General features: G+C 48.5%; 1 long non-coding RNA gene across 2 annotated transcripts; it reads right to left on the bottom strand.

Moving 5' to 3' along the window:
• Positions 1-2,223: 2,223 nt before the first annotated feature.
• Positions 2,224-12,851, bottom strand: LOC134762057 (uncharacterized). 2 transcript variants are annotated; one of them, XR_010141573.1, is made up of 5 exons: positions 12,704-12,851; positions 12,142-12,278; positions 10,867-11,042; positions 2,773-2,863; positions 2,224-2,317 (listed from the first exon to the last, which is right to left on the bottom strand). It is a non-coding gene; the product is annotated as an uncharacterized LOC134762057 (long non-coding RNA). The 2 variants fall into 2 exon arrangements; XR_010141574.1 differs by lacking the exon at positions 12,142-12,278 and having other exon boundaries at positions 12,674-12,851.
• Between the last annotated feature and the right edge of the window lie 4,372 nt (positions 12,852-17,223).

Genomic DNA, 17,223 nt, shown 5'->3' with positions numbered 1-17,223 from the left:
GCGGTGGGGGGGCAGGCGCACCCATATTCCTGTGCGCTGCAGCGTGTGAGACGCTGCACTGGCTGCAGAGTGACAGGGAAGAACGTCACATCTCATGGGGCCCTCACAGAGTCCTAAGTTTAATTAGGGAATAAAAATACCTATTACTCTCAGTATCTGTACAGCTCTGTACAGTTTGCCAAGATCTTTCGTGCATGCACACACAATCCTTGAACGTCATTTGTGCAACATTTGGTATCTTTCAACACCATTCCAGTGGAGGCTTCATCCCCATTTCACAGATGAGGGAAAGAGGTCTGGAGCTCCAAGGTCACCCCGTTAATAAAGAGCACAGCCCAGACTCCGAATCAGGCCTTCAGACATTAAATTCCCATGCTTTCTGCTGAGCCATACTGAAAGACGAATTAATGAGGCTGATGTCTTGGAGGCAGTGAAACAATATCATAAATAACTTCAGGGGCACTGGGCTTTGCTTTTTAATAATCGTTTTAGCAAAGTCAGAGGCATATAGAACATGCTGTTTTGCAGCCTGCTTTTTTTTTCTTCCTTAACAATATCTTGTGAACATTTCCCCATGTCATTAAATATTCTTTTACTGGGCCATCATTTTTAATGGCTGCATGGTATTCCATCACATGGATGCCCCATAATTTATTTAACTAATCTCTGTGTTGGACCGTTAAGCTATTTCCAGTTTTTTGCCCTCATAAACAAGGCTGTGATGAGCATCCTTGTGCATACATCTTTGCACCCATTTCAAATTGCATCCTGAGGGTCAAAAGGATGCATTCTTTTTAAAAAGTATGCATTATTTTGATATCTATTACCACATTTCCTGAGGTTGTTCATTTTCCCTTGTCCTCAAAGTGGTAAAAAAAATTTTAATTTTAAAATACTCAAAATGTTAAAAATTGCATCATTGTCCCCAGTCAGTCAGGTAATCAGTTGTGTGACTTTGACAGGTCACCTGGCTTCTCTGATCCTCCATAAATTCATGTATCAAATGAGGGCCAGGCAAGCGGGTCCCTACATCTCCTTCTGCTCATAGAGCTCTGGGAGAGCCCCAGACTGCTCAGGTTACAGCACTCAGAGGACAGAGAAAGTGCTGAGGGTTTCCTGGGGGGAAGAGGGGCCTGTACTACCACTGGAAGATACATAAGGATTAGGAACGGGCATAGAGGGAAAAGTGAGTCTGGGTGGAGTCCTCGCAGCCTCTGCTCTGCCGAGCTTAGAGATGGGCCTCTTGGTTAGCCAGGGCTGCCAGATGTCTGCTCTAGTGTCTTCCTGGTCCCAGTAATTTAGCACAGGGGCAGGAGAAGCGTTAGGGACATTTGTACATCACAGACCGTTGTCTGGAACAACATAAGGACCTCTACTGGCTTCCCTCGCTGCCCTTTAAGGGAGTATAACACCATCATTGGGAGCATGTCATTGGCTCCCACAAATAAGGATCCTGTCCCCACATGGGGGGCAGAACCAGGTATCACCAGGTGTGATTTTCTGGTTCTGATAAGTGGGATTTTGGCCAGGTGATACCGCCTCATTATTCCTCAGTTTCCAAGCTGAAGAGCAGAAGCAGTGATACCGACCACATTCATTCATGGACCCACTCATTAGTGGATCAAATGAGTACCTCCTGTGGCTGAGCACTGTGCTAAATGCCGGGCACTCCTTCCACCTGCACAGAGACAGTGAGCTGGCATGGAGCTTACCCTCTGAGGGAGGCAGGCATTAAAGAAACCATTACTAAATAAATACATACATGCAAACAGATTTCCACGGGGCTCTGAGGAAGCACGAGAGCTATCGGAACGTGAGAGGGGCAGTGGGAACTGATCTGGCCTGTAGAGAGGGGTCGGGAAAAGTGTCCAAGAAAAAATGACATTTACAATGAGAGATAAAGGATAAAGAGTGGAGGGATGAAGTGTTGGGAAATGGGAATAGCATGGGAAGTGCACAGTGGCAGGAGGAAGGATGAGGCCATTGGGAGCCTCCAATGGCAGAGTAGCTGGAGCACGTGCCACCGGGAGGGCGAGCCCCGAGGAACAGAGAGGCTGGCAGGGGCCCCTCCAGGCAAGGCCTCCACCTGAGTCTGGGAAGGTAGTCCTGGAGGGCTGCCAGCAGGGATGGGTGCCCCAGCCAGTGGTGCTCAGGGTAGGGAAGGAGCAAGAAGAAATAGACGCAGAGGAATGGAAGCCGGGGACTGAACTCTGTGGCACTTGCCTGCTGGGGTGGGCAACCAGGGTTGGCTTACTACAGGTGACAAGTGTGGAGGCTCCTCCTTCCTGAAAGCCACGGGAGCTGGGGACCTGGGAGGCTGCGGAGGAGAAGGTCAGCCTTTGATTTTCTCATCATTCAGCTTGTGGCAGGGGCGGGAGGTGGTGGCAGTGGTGACATGTAGGCCTGTCATGCCACCGCCTGTTGCCTAGAGACCTTTCTTGTAGAATAAGACTTCACCCCTGACCTCGGCCAGATAGTGCACACACAGAAACACACACACACACACACTCACACGCACAAAGGGCAGCTTTGGGAAAATTGGCACTGGAGGCCAGAGGACTTTCCAGCCAGCCCAAGCAGAAAAAGATAACCTCCATCCCACCTGCCAAGTTCTGACCTGAGGGGGACACTTAGGTGCAGCGCAGGAGCCTGGACAATGTGCCAGACCCCAAGCTGCTACTTCCACCAACGTCCTCAACTCTCACCATGCTGGGATGATTAGGCACCACAATGTGGCAGAAGGGGAAACTGAGGCTGGGGAGTGCAGCTTACCCATGGTCATGTAGCTAGCAGGTGGAGAAGGTGGCTTCAACTCAAACTTGTCAGCCGCTCCGCCCAGTGCTCCTTAGGTTAAGCCCAGGTGCTGGTGAGATACACAAAAAAAGCTTAGATTCACATAAGAGGGGTGAAAGCAGGCAGCCTGGTCTGGAGCTAAAAATACTGGGCTTGGAACTGACGGAGCTGCCCTCCCCTCCCCAGTGATTCAGTCGCTGACCTCGGTTAATCAGACACAGCAGCTCTCTGCCTCAGTTTACCCATTTGGATGTCAAATGTCACACTCACAAAGAGGGGTGAGGACCATGGAGAAGTGTGTTTCGGAGGAAAACAAAAGTGTGGTACAAGCCACGAATGGTGTCGTTGGCCTCGTTATTAATGTCATTAATAATAATACCAGTAATAAATCGCCAGGCTGCTGAAAAGTGCACTAAGTAGAGGGGTGACGACTCATTTCCCTCACACTTGTCTGGCACTCTGGGCTCCTTATGGTCTCCTCCCATCCATCATCCCTGCAGTCATCCTGAGGCCCACCCCGCAGGGTGGCCAGGCACAGACTGCGGGATGCGAGGTCTCCCGAGATCAGCCTGTGCTGCCCCCTGTGAACAGATGGGGACCTGAGGCCAGGGAGCAGAGGACTCACCAGGGTCCCCCAGCTAGGGGAAGAGGGACTGGGACGTGGGTCCAGCCTTCAGATTCTGATGCAGCCCCTCCAGCTCCCCCTCCACACACCCCCCTCCCACCGCACCCCAGAAGAATTGGCACCTTCAGCAAAGCAGTGGAGCGCCTGCAGCGAGGCCTCAGGCCTCAGAGCAGAGCAGCAGGTGAGGAGGCAGGCAAGGCTCTTCACAAAGGCTCAGAGGAGGGGCTTCATCTCTCGGCTCTCTCTTTCCCACCTGCTTCTCCTTCCCCACATGGAAGAGGCCCTGAGCTTGGTGGGAAGATGCAGAGAAATGACAGCCGGCCTCCCAACTCCTCATGCATTCCTTAGAGTCTTCTTATGGCTCTGCCTCAATTTCCCCACCTTGGCAATGGGTCCAGGGACCTTGCTCCCTCAGGGAAGGAACAACCATCAAAGGAATCCCAGGCTGAGCATTGAATGGGACACTGCAGGGAAGTGAAGGCTGCCCACGGTCCCTCCTCCTGGCTCAGGGAGGCTGCAGTCCTGGGTGGGAGGGGGCCTTGTCCGGCTCCTCTGGTAAGTGGCCTCCTGGGGGGCCACTAGGTGCTTCAGGCTCGTGTGTCCCCCTGCTCTGGAAAAGGAGGTTTGAACAGAGAAGCTCTTGTCCCCAGCTAGGGCTTCTCCCTCATATGGGCCACCTTCCTCCACTCAGTCTTATTTCCCCCTTCCCTCCCCTCTCTCCCCATTTCTGAGTTTAGACTTTGTGGGTACCCCTCTCTGAATCCAGCACCCCCACGTACATACATAGACACACAAGTTTTTCTCCCACACACTGCCCCTTTTGGAGGCCTTTGGTGGTTTCCCAGGACCCTAAGGACAAAAGCCTAAACTCCCAGACCTATGTTCAAGACCTCTGTGATCAGTGATCATGCCCCAACCACTAACTGCTGCTGCCCCGCGGAATCCAGCCCTCTGGTCAAGAGGGAACACCTGCTCTTCTCCAAGTACCTGTTTCCCCACCTCCACCCCTTGCCCTGCAGTCCCCTTCCTAGAAGCCCCTCCCTCCACCTCTGTGGACTCAAGTCTTTCCCAAGCCCTTCAAAGGCCACATCCTCCAGACTCACTGGTTCTCCACACAGAGAGGCCATCCCTACACCATGAGCCCCCAAGGCTCTGTTCCTCCTCTCTGGCGGCACCTCTATATTCAACCAGAGTTCTGCTGAGTGTGTCTGCTACCTCCCCCTCCACACACATACATCCCCCCTAGGCCCTTGAGAGAAGAAATCTTATCCAGCCCAGGGAGTGTCATTCAGCAACTCACATACCAAAGGGATTCAACAACTCTCTGTTGCATCAAAATTGCATTAAACCATTCCAAACCCAGAAATGCCACTCCTGGATATACACCCAATGGAAACGCATGCATATGGTCTTCAAAATATATGTACTAGAATGTTCAGAGCAACACTATGCATAATAGCTAAGAACTGGAAATAAGTCCTGTCAATAGACATGAGAGTGGATAAATTGTGGAATACTATGCAGCAGTGAAAATGAGCTGCTGCTGCCCACATCACACATGAGTCACACAGACAGTGCTGGAGGAAAGAAAGAGACATAAGAGAGAACATACTACAGTTTATGATTCCAATTATAGAAAGTTCTAAATCAGACTAAACTAACATAAGGTGATAGAAGTCAGAATAGCGGCTTATTTTATGGGGAGGGAAACATCAGGGATATGCAGGAGGGAAACCTGGGGTGCTGGAAATGTGCAATTTCTTCAGTAGGGTGGTGGTTTTAAAACACAGGATTGAATGCCCCTGTGTGATATCACACAAATCACCTGACCTCTGAAGTTTTCATTTTTCCCAATGTAAAAGGGCCAGAATGCCCACTCCCAACTTCTTCCAGCTATCCAAAGACTATGTGAGAATGCACTTGACGGCTGAGAAGATAGAGTGTCCCAAAGCCTGAAAAGTTTGCAGGAAAACCGCCACCTTTCTCCACAGCTGCAATGGCTCCCAACATACAAACCAGGTTACCTTGACATTGTTCTGGGTAGGCAGCTAGTGCAGCTTTGTCTGGCCTCACATGGGCAGATATTTGCCTGGAAAATGACCTAGTGGCCTGGGGTACTAGGTACAGTTGCTCCTGCTCTCTGACTTCAGTGGTATACTGAAAATTGTTTAACAAGTGGCATGGTGGTGGGGGTGGGGAGTGAAAATGCCCTGGTTTGTAGTGTTTGCCAGTTCCCATGGTGTAAATATTCTCACCGTGGATAATTTCAAGCTACCGACGTGACATTACTGAGCATGTTGTGGGGAAGAGTTGTGCATAACTGGTCCTTGTGAACTGGTGTAAGGCAGCTCCAATATACCACTGGGTTAATCCTCCTAAAGCACAGCTTCCTGGGTCCAGTGTTGGAGGCAGGAGCCAGGGGTCTGAGGATGTGAGCCATGCAGACAGAAGACTTGGTCTATGAGAGGGTCCTCCTTGGCATTCCCCTTTCAGAAAGGCCACTTCTCTCTGCCAAATCGTATTCCAATCTGGGTCCAGCCTTCTTCCCTCTTACTGCAGCCTCACTCCAATCCCTCTCCAACCCCCGTAAGTAATCTCTCACCAAAGTCCTTTGGCTCCTCTGAAGCTCTCACATCCCTCCTCTCCTCATCTGCCTTCACAGTCCCAGTCCCTCCCGCGCCATCTTCCATCTGACCTGCCCATGCAGCCTCTGCTCTGCCCCCGTCTCCTGCTCCCCAGCAGCCTCTCTTTTACAGTAAAGTCATAGTGATCTTTATAAAACAGACTTCATTGTAGCATGCCCTCCCTTGAAAACACTTCGTGGCCTCCCACTTTCTACGCAAGGGCCAAAAGCTTGTCAGCCTGGCATTTTTGATGGTCCTAGCTCAGGCATTCCCTACCCCTGGAGCGTCCACACACTCTCCTACAACCCTGTGCAAACAGTCCCTGTATTAAAGGACTCCTCAAAGCCTGTTTTCTGCTGGGATCCTGACAGATGTGAGGAGGAAGACCTATTTACCCACTGGATCTATCCCACATGGAACAGGCTGCTTCAAGAGGAGTGAGCTCCCTGTTTCTAGAGCTGATCAAGCAGAGGCTTGTCTGACATGTTGTTGGAGAGATTTCAGCATTAACTGGGGCCTCAGTTAGAAGACCTTTGTGGTCCCCAGCCACCTGAGAGCCCCCGCTCTTGTGCCTGCCTCGCCAAAAAGCATCTGGCCCCGGTGCCTCTGTGGCTGTGCTTTGGTGACTCATCATAGTCAGCAGTCATCACCCTGGGCCAGGTCCTGTCACAGCCTCTTACCATCAGCTTCGGGCTTACACCCCAGGCACCGAGAAACACAGGGTAGAAGGGATTCTTCCCTTCCCCACTTTGCCTCCTCCTTTACTTCCAATCCAGCAGCAGATAAGGTGGTAGAGGGGATACTGGGGGAGAAAAAAAGTGGAAAGGAGAACAGCCCCCAAGTAAGGACAGGAGACCCAGGATGGAGAATGTTATTTTAAAGATGGGGAAACTGAGTCCCGGAGTGACAGCACATGCCCCACAATTCTACAGGAACATTGGTGCTGCCCTTTCCTGGCACCAGCCAAAGACCCCATCGTCTCCCCGCTGCTTCGTTGGTGTCACTGTGGCACTGTGTTTGGGGGATAACAATATGTCACTCCTGCTTATGCATCAGAGGTGAAAGTAAACACAAGGAATCTAAACTGTAGTTTCTCCCCTCTACCCTTTCTCCCCAAGTGACAAGGCTTTTGAGCAATGGAGAGAGGCAGTCCCCCCAGTCCTGAAACACAGGTTTGAGCTCAGCCCCGCCATTCCAGCTGTGTGCGCCTGAGAAAGTCACTCAAATTCTGCCCCCTGAGCTTTCTCAGCTGTAAGAAGATGCTTACAATGTTGAAGGTGATATATTTTAATATATTTGAATGCACCTTGCACAGCGCGTGGCTCTTGGTAGATGCTCACCCATGGCCATTTCCTTTCATGTTAGTCAACTTTATTGAAGTATAATCTACGTCTAAGCAAGGGCATCCATTTTAAGTGGGCAGCTCATGAGTCTAGCAGAGGTCAAAATCACAGCCAAGAGGTAAAATGTTTCCCTCAGCCCCCAAATTTCCTCCTGCCTCTTTGAAATCCTCCTGACTTTGGCCACAGGTGACCACTCATCTGCTTTAGATTTATTGTTGTCTATTCTAGAATTTCATATAAATGGAATCTAACATGTGTACCCTTTGGGGTTTGGCTTCTTTCATTCAGCATAATGATTTTTTAGATTTATCTGTGTTGTCATATATATCAATCCACTCCTTTTCATTGCTGAGTAGTATTCCATTATATGAATATATAGAATGAACCTTACCCATTTTATTGTTTCTAGTTTCAGTGACTAGAAATAAAGCTGATGTAAAAATTCATATGCAGATCTTTTCATGAACATGTTTTCATTTTTCTTCGATAAATATTTAGGAGTAGGATTGTTGGATTATATGACAAGTTATTTAACATTATTTTAAAAAGCTGTATCTGCTTTCTAAAGTATTTGTACTATTTTGCATCCCTACTAGCAATATGAGAATTCCAGTTACTCTGCATCCTCTCCAGCTTTTGTTGTTTTAAAATTAGTTGTTTTAATAAGTGTATAGTGGGATTTCACTGCAGTTTAATTTTCATTTCCCTAGTAACGAATGATGTTAAACATCTTTTACTTATGTATTTGCCATCTGTGTCCCTTCTTTAGTGAACGTCCAAATATTTTGCCCATTTTAAAAACTGTTGTTTTCTTTCTAATTATTGAGTTGTGAAGTTTCTTTATATATTTTATATGCAAGTTCTTTATCATTTACAGATGTTTTCTCCAAATCTACAGCTATCTTTTCACTTTCTTACTAGTCTTTCCAAGATGAGAAGTTTAATATTTCATGAATTCCAATTTAATCTAAATGTTCTCTTATTGTTTGTGCTTTCTGTGTCTAATCTAATAAATCTTTGCCTAACCCAAGGTCATAAAGATTTTCTCCTATATTATCTTCTAGTAATTTTTTAGTTTTACATATTGCATTTAGGTCTATGATCCATTTGGAATTAATTTTTGTGTATGGTGTGAGGTAGGAGTCAGCGTTTCATTTTTGCTTATGGATGACCAATTGTTCCAGCATAATTTATTGAAAAGATGATCATTTCTCCTTTGAATCACCTGGCACTTTTGTCAAAAATTAATTGGCCACATATGTTTGGGTCTAATACTGGTCTCTATTTTTTTCATCTACCTATTTGTCATGATTGTGGTGATTATTTGGCAAGTTTGAAAATGGTAGTATGAGTTGTCCAACTTTGTTCTTTTTAAAAATAGTTTTGGCTATTTCAAGTTCTTTTATTTCCATATACATTTTGGAATCACCCTGTCAATATTTATAAGAAAGTATGCTGGAATTTTTATTAGGATTACATGAAACCTATAAATAATATGGGAAAAATTAACTGCTTAACCATATTCAGTCTTCTGATCTATAAACAATATTTTATATCTCTCCATTTATTTAGATCTTCTTTGATTTCTCTCATCAATTTTGTAGTTTTTAGCACACAAATCTTACACATATTTTGTTGGATTGATCCCCAAGCAGTTCACATTTTCATGCTATTGTAAATGGGTTTTTTAAAATTACAATTTCTAATTGTTCGTTGCTAGTACACAGAAATACAATTAAATTTTGTATATTACCCTTGTATCCTGAAACCTTGCCAAATTCATGTGTTCTAGTAGTTTTTTGGTACATTTTGTTGGGATTTTATATGTAGACAATTATTTCATCTCCAAATAAAGACAGTTCTTTACATTCCTTTCCAATCTGGGTACTTTTAGTTCTTTTTCTTGCCATATTGCACTGGTGAGTCTTCCAATACAATGTTAAATAGGAATCGTGTGAGTGGACATTCTTGTCTTGTCCTGATCTTATGGGGAAAGCATCAGTTTCTCATTATTAATTATATTACATCCTTATAGGTTGAAGAAATTCTCTTCTATTCCTAGGTTGCTAAGAATATTTATCATGGATGAATGGTAAATTTCGTCAAATGCTTTTTCTGTATCTGTTGAAATTATCAATGGTTTTTCTAGTTTAATCTCTTGATATGGTGAATTACATAGATTGATTTTTCAAATGGTGAACCAAACTTGCATTTCTGGGATAAGCCCTACTTGCTTATGATGTATTAACTGTTTAATAGAATTTAAAATTCAACTGGCTAAAATTTTGTAAAGAATTTTTGAATCTATGTTCTTGAAGGGTATTAGTCTAAATTTTTCTTATACATTAACACATTTATCTGTTTTCTGTTTTGGTATCAGGATACTATTTTCCTCATAAAATGAGTTGAGAATGCTCCTATATTTGTGTCAAGTATTTTTTATTGAATGCTGGGCGTTGTTAATTTCATGTTGCAGAGTGCTAATCTTATTGTAGTTTTTAAAAAGTGTTGGACTTTGTTTTAACATGCAGTTAGGTTACTTACAGATCCTCTACTTACAGAGGACTTTTAATCCTCTAAAGTCTTGTTAAATTCACTCAAGATGAGTTTAGAGTACCCTGCCCTTTGAACTTTTGAGGCCTATTACTAAGGCATCACCCTCCTGCGGACTCTCCATTCTAACTGGTCAGAACTTGAAGGTCTTCCATGCCTATGTAAATTTGGGGAAACGCTCAGTTTACAGCTCCCTGGTCACTGTTTGCTAGGCTTGTGGAGTTTTACCCTAAATATTCATGTCTTAAGACTTGGCAACAGAATCTGGGGAATTCCTATGGAGATTTCCAAAGTCCTTTCTCAGCATAGCTTCCTTGTATCCAGTTCTCTGCTCCACAAATTCCAGCTGCCTCAGCCTGATCCAATGCCAATCCATCCCCTCAAATGAGAGAGTTCACTGAGCTCTCCTTGGGCCCCTCCTCCTTACAGCACAGTCCTTACAGTGAATAGTGCCTTCAGGCAGGGGTGATCATAGGGTCCACCTAATTTGTTTCCTTCATCCCAACAATCACAGTCAACAGCAACCTACTGTCAATGCCTGAAAATAGTTGTTTCATGTATTTTGTCTGGTTCTGTAGGTATTTATGGGGGGAGGGTAAGTCCAGTCTCAGCAACTCAGTAACTCTAACATGGCTGGAAATGGTGTTGTCTCTTTCCTTATTGTAGTCCTTTCCATCTGCTACACCTCTGCCAGCAGAAGACACCCTCTCCTCCTAACACCTGGGCATATTGGAGGGGAAGAAATCTGGGCATGACCGGAAAAGGCCATGCAAACCTATCCTTCTCCACACAGCCTCCTTCTTCAACCCCTGCCCACTCCCTCCTCCCCACTCAGGTTTCCTTGGAGTCTGTCTTAGTCTGTTTGTATTGCTATAAGGGAACACCTGCAGCTGAGTAATTTATAATGAAAGAGATAAATTGGACTCACGGTTCTGCAGGCAGTGTAGGAAGCATGGCACCAGCACCTGCTCCTGGTGAGGCCTCAGGAAGCCTCCACTCATGACAGAAGGCAAAGGGGAGTCGGCATCACATGGTGAGAGGAAGGAAGCAAGAGAGAGGAGAGGGAGGTGCCAGGCTCCTGTCCACACTCAGTTCTCCTGGGAACTAATAGCATGAAAACCCACTCATTACCACAAGGATGGCACCAAGGCATTCAGGAGGGACCCACCTCCCACCCCATAACCCAAACAGGTCCCATTAGGCCTCACCTCCAACATTAGGGATGAAATTTCAACATGAGATTTGGAGGGGAAAAATATCCAAAACTATATCAGAGCCCAAGCCTGGTATATTCTTTCAAACCTAGAGTATTGAAACCAATAGGTTTGGCCCTTTTGTGGCAAACACTGACCTGGGTGCTCTTAAAGAATCATTTTTTTTTTTTTTTTTGGCCTCACAGTATTTCTCTAAGTTGCTCTGTGCTGGGCATCGTGCAAGGCATTTTATACACATGATTCTGTCAAATACTCACCATAGTTCTATGATACAGTGAATATAGCAGGATGTAGTTACTACTGGGCCCCATTTTACAGATGAGGGAACACAGGTGCAGAGAGGTTGATTGACTTGAGTGCCCAAGGTCCTACAGCTAAGACGTGCAGGAGAACCTGCTAAGATGCACAGGGTTTCCAAGGCCAGGAACCCTGCTCTCCCCCGCAGCCCCCACCACACTGGCTCAGCCAGAGCCTCCTTGGCAGGAGCTCATCAGGAGCCCGCAGGCCACTACTCTAGTGCCATTCTCCCCCAGCCTGCCTGCTGTCAGCCTGCAGCTCCAGGGTGCCGCTTGGGCAGGGTGGGTGGCTTGCAGAGAAGGAGGGGCAGTCATTGAGGTTCTCTGACCCTGTGACCCTTCTCAACCGGCCGCCACCAGCCCAGCCTGAGCACCAGGCCCCCAAGGAGTCCCTGCCCATCTGTAATCCCCTTGTGACCAATTCAGTTAGTTCCAGTCCCTGCACTCACACCTTGAGCAGGCCACAGGTCACAGGCCCTGTTCCGCCTCTGCCCCTTCTCATCCCGCCCTGGGGTCCAGGGGAGGGGGCTTGTGAGGGCCCGAGAACTGCCAGTGCTTACATCTGAAAATTTAATGTGTCCCTTGGGGGAATTCCTAGGACCCTGGGACTCCCTGGGGAGCCACCACCACATTCCAGCCACTATCAATAAAGAAAATGTCACTGACTGAGGGTAGCGGGTCCACTCAGCTCACCTGTCTACTCTTGAATGCAGGTCCACTTTCCTAGGGAAACTTATTCTTGGTTTAGGGGAAAGGGAACATGAAGCCAAGAGCAGGCCTTCCTACCTCCTTCTCTCCCTGACTTCATCACATTGAACTTCAAGCCTTCCCTGCTCAGTGGGGACAAGGGAGGCAGGACATTAGTTAAGAGCTTGGGCCAGGCTTTCTGTGCTTCCTATCCAGTGCACCAAACTCAAATCAAATCAGCCCCCAGGTGCACAGCTCTTGTGTGAAAAACAAAAATGATGTCCCTCATTTGGGTAATGTCTTAACCTTGCCAGTGTGAAAATAATAATAACAGCAGTAGTTACCACTTGCCAAGTCCTGACTGTGAGCCAGGCGCTTCACATAATTTACTGCTAATCCTCGCAGCCTATAGCATAGATATTACAAAGCCATTTGGCCATGGAGGAAACTGAGGCATAGAGAGATGAGGTAACTTGGCCAAAGGCCCCAGAGCAGGGAAAGTCCTTCCAGCTCAGGAGTACTTGCTTGTATTCCCCACCTGTCTCTGCCATGTAACGAGCAACCTCACCCCTTCTCCAGTTACTCAAGGGACCTGTGAGAGAGACAGAGTTGGCATCAGCATGCCCTGCGACAGATGGGGAAACTGAGGCATCTGGCCTTAAGTCCCCCAGCAGGCTGAGAGCAGAGCCAAGACAGCAACGTGAGCTTCCATGGCCTCTGAGGGACCTCTCTGCCCACACACGTATGAATGGGTGGAGTTATGTTGTTCCCACGGAAACTTGACAGTCATCACAAAAGCCAAGGGTCTAAAAAGAAACTGGTACAGTTTCAGGGCTGGCCTCACAGACATCTGCTTTAGGAGTCCCTCGATGAGACCCACAACTCATGGGGTGCATGTCACTCTAGAGTTTACAAAGCCCTTTCTCGTGTATCATGAAATTCGATCCAACAAGTGAGGCAGGGATTATTTCATTCACTTCACAGCTAAGGAGCCCGAGGTTCTGGTTAGTGACAGGTGGCCAGATGGTGAATCATCACGAGGCCAGCATGTATCTGAACAGCCTTGGTCCAAAAGGTGCTAATGAACTGGGGGAAGGGCAAGGCCTTGGGAGCAGCCAGGCCCTCTGGGTCAGGGCTGACACCCGGACCTGAATTGGATGAGGTGTGCAGGGAGCCCCAGGAAGCCGTGGCCGGGAGGCCACTGCCAGGTCTCTCTCCCAGGGCACTAATTGGGGCTGACTGGGTCAAGGGGCCATGATATCCCACCAGAGCTGGTGTCTGGAGCCAGGCAGGGGGTGAACAGCCTTTGTCTCTCCTTTTGTTCCTTTGACCTCAGAGCAGAGGCCTGCACGAGGTTGCCCTGGGGAACCTGGAATCTGAGCTAATGAGGTGACTTCCTGGCCCAACCCAGACAGCTGAGGCTGCAGCAACATCGGTGGTAAGGGACAGGTAGCCTGGGACCTCCTCTGAGCCTAACAGTCTGGGTCCCCTTGTGGGTAACAAGCATCCAACAAGTGTCTGTGTGTGCTGTGAACAAGTACACTGGACAACAGGTGTAGACATGGACCATCCAGAACACTGAAAGGCATGGTCATCCCGCCTGTACCATCAGCATCCTCATCTCCATCTAAAAGACAAGCCAAGGATCACAGAGACTGCCACTTGCCCAGGGACACAGCCGGGCAGAGGCAAGCCTCAGATCTGAATCAGACCAGACTCTAGCTTTTGCTCCTGTCCCCTGACAGACCCTCCACCCTCCACTTGCCATGGTAATAATATCTCTCATTGATCAAGCACTCACTCCAGGCCAGACACTGTGCTAAGCGCTTTACATTATCTCATTAAATTCTCATAATCAGTCTAAAAAAGGGGACTATTATCGCCTTTTTAGAGATGAAGAAATGGGGCACAGAAAGGCTAAGCAATGTGCCCAGTCACACAGATAGGAATGTGTTGGATAGTCCAAGAGGTCTTAAGTCAGGCCAGCTGGGAAATGTGCCAGCTACCAGATGGGGGAGGTGGGGGGAACATGGAGATATGCTATTCCTGGAGGACTTTCTAGAGGAGGCAGCTGCCATCTAATGGAGGGGCTGGTATGGAAGACCACCGCACAACCTCCCAGCTCAGCCACCTCTCTCCTCCCATCGCTCCCAGACCTCCAGCAGCTTGCAGAAGAATGCATGTTCCAGGTTTGGCATCCAAACCTGGTGGGTCGAGATCCTGGGTTTCTATGGCAACCGTATCCTTAATAGCATCCAATAAGGACATTATTTGGCTGCAGTAAGCGCACACAATCTTTTGATTACTGCCGAAGGTATCAAGAGGCAGCCCTCCCCCTCTCCAAGGGCCCCCATCCTTCCTTGGAAAAACAGATGCTGCCCTCCCAAAAAGCGGGGGTATAGAAATCGGGAAAGTTCTCACACAAGAGAGGGGGAAATGGTCAAAAAAAAAATCAATGTTTGCATTAATGGAGTTGCCCGTTCAGCATTTCTCATCTTTTATAGATTTAGATAACATGCTCGTCAGGGATATCTTCATTTCCCAGAGCAAAGAAATTAATTACTCACTAATGGCGCAATTCAGAAATTAATTTGTGCTACCGTCTCAAATATGTCATTATTAATAAATTGAGAGTGTGGGGCTGGCAGGGGAAAAGGTGTCCACCAGGGTCTGAGGCTCTCAGGGCTGACCTATATTTGATGGACATTTCCAGAGGCTCAACTTGGGCCACTCAAAACCAGAGGCCAGAGGGCACAGACCCGAAAGAGGATTCCGAGGATGCTGTGGGAAGAACATTAGACTGGAAGTTGGATGACTCAAAATCTAGGATTGACTTTGGGCGAGTCCCTCTGGGTCTCAGTTTTCCTGTCTACACTGAGAAAGGCTGGATTTGAGCGGTGCTTCTCAACCCTCCTCTAACTGCAGAGTTCGTTTTATAAAACAGCTTGCAGAATTCCAGTGTGCAAGATGCGCAGGTGGGAGCAGGAGTAGGGGGCCTGGAGCCCCTGGGCTCTGACCCCCCCCCCCCCAGTTATGGTCCCCAGGGCTCTGCAGAGCACTATTGGGCACTCTTGGGAAGACAGTGTCAGAGGTTTTGTCATTTGGGGAGGTGGCCCTGGTTCCTTTACCCTTCGGCGCCCTGTTCAGCTCCAGCACAAGCTCTCAGTGCTAGACAGGCAGCACTAACAAGGCTGCCCTTCCATGCCAGAAACAGGGCCTGGTACACAGCAGGCACTCAATAAGTGCTTATTGTATGAGTAATGGTTTGGCCTTAGACCAGTAGGATGGGGAGGGCTGGCCAAGTGGGCAGTGCCACATGAAAATGGGGAGCCTGGGTGAGTCTGGCTGGTGAGGAGGGGCAGGCAGAGGGGGGCAGGACCCTCAGGATGAAGGTCAGAAGAGATCAGATGGGAGTGACAGGTGTCAGGCACCCAGGACAATGCTGGAACAGGAACACAGTGGCAGTGACTGCATGCTGACGCAGCCAGGCATGGCACTAGGCGCTCATGCATGGATGTCTCAGTTAATCCTCACCACAGCCCCCCAAGCCCTATTACCACTATTCCCCCATTCCACAAATGAGAGGCTGCCCAAGGTGTGCAGCTGGGGTTGAAGAGCCACTTTCAAATCCCAGCATCATGGCTGGGGGACAATGCCCTCACCCACCACGCACTTCACCTCTGCGTCGTGACTGGCTTGCAATCTGCTGTTTCTCTGTGACCCTTCAGAGTCTCTGCAGGTCTTTACTCCCTTCACCTGGCTTGATGCTGGGAGGCGGGCAGGGTCCATATCACTCGCCCCACTTGACAGATGAGGAAGTGAGGCTCAGAGAATCCAAACCAGCACGCATAGACAGAGGGGAGGCTCACACACAGGCCTCCTGGAGTCCGACCTCGTCCTGGCAGGGCAGGGCAAACGGCCTCACCAGATAGATAGTGGGGCCGGCTCACTGAAGGCAAAGGCCAAAGAACCCGAACTGTGTGCAGAACAACCCGTTAGTCCGGGGGTGTTTCACCAGAGCCACAGGGACCCGTGGAGTCTGAGCTATCAATGGAGCAACTGCATCATTGTAGAGATGGGGAAACTGAGTCCCAGTGTGGGGAAGGGCCAACTAAGACTACCCAGCAAAGGAAGACAGGATTCTCTAGGGTGAGACCCTGGGAGAGAACTTATCTCCTGCAGGATTCATAGCCCACCGGACAGGCACCTCTCTGCCCTTGGTGCCTTAGGGGTGGGTCTTGCTAGACACTGGAGGGCGGGCAGGATGGGCCTCTGGCTCCAGTAAGGCCTGAGGATGTGGGATTCAGCATTTGGAAGCAGCAAGTGAGCTGGCCAGGAAACAGCAGGTCAGAGATGATTTCCCAGGCGATCTGTGAGCCTTGGGAGAAGCAACAAGAAAGAGCTGCCGTGGCTGGGGCTGCAGGAGAAAGAGCCAGGCTCCTCTTAGAAGTCAGTATTTCCTGAGTACCTACTATGTGCCAGCCATCTCCATCCATCATTCCACTTAGTCTTCAGCACCAATTCCCACCTGCAGATGAAGAAATGAGGGCTGGAGAGGGCAGGGGCTGGCCCCGAGTCACCCAGTTAGGCACAGGCCTAGAGTGCAGGGAACGCAGGGAACGGTGGAGCAGCTGAGAGGAGAGATGGGTTAGAGAAAGAGTGTTCACTGTGGTTTCCCTGGAGACGCTGACTGCCCACAGCCAGTCTTACCCAACACAAATAATGGTGAAAATCTGCACCATCAGGGACACTCTCAGCAGCTCCTGTGCCCAGGGAAGGGGGAGCAGCAGGGTTTTACAGGCTTTGCAGCCAGGAGGGCTGTCATGGTCCCGGCTCTGCCCCGGGCCCTGGTGGGACCTTGGACAAGTGAGCCTCCATTCTCTCATCAGTAAAATGCGGTTAAATCCCTCAGGTTTGGTGAAAAGACCCAAACAAGAGGACTCAGGTGAAGGGCTTGGGGAACTGGAAAACACCGTGTAAGCGTCCATGATTGCCCCCTGGCTAGAAGTTTCTTGGCTTTGCAGGCCTCCTCTAAAAGTCCAGGAGCCTCTCACTGACTTCCACCAAGCATTTATTTCACCACGGTAT

This window comes from Pongo abelii, chromosome 8, assembly GCF_028885655.2.
Source record: "Pongo abelii isolate AG06213 chromosome 8, NHGRI_mPonAbe1-v2.0_pri, whole genome shotgun sequence".
NCBI lineage: Eukaryota > Metazoa > Chordata > Mammalia > Primates > Hominidae > Pongo > Pongo abelii.
This window is presented reverse-complemented; position numbering and strand designations above follow the sequence as displayed.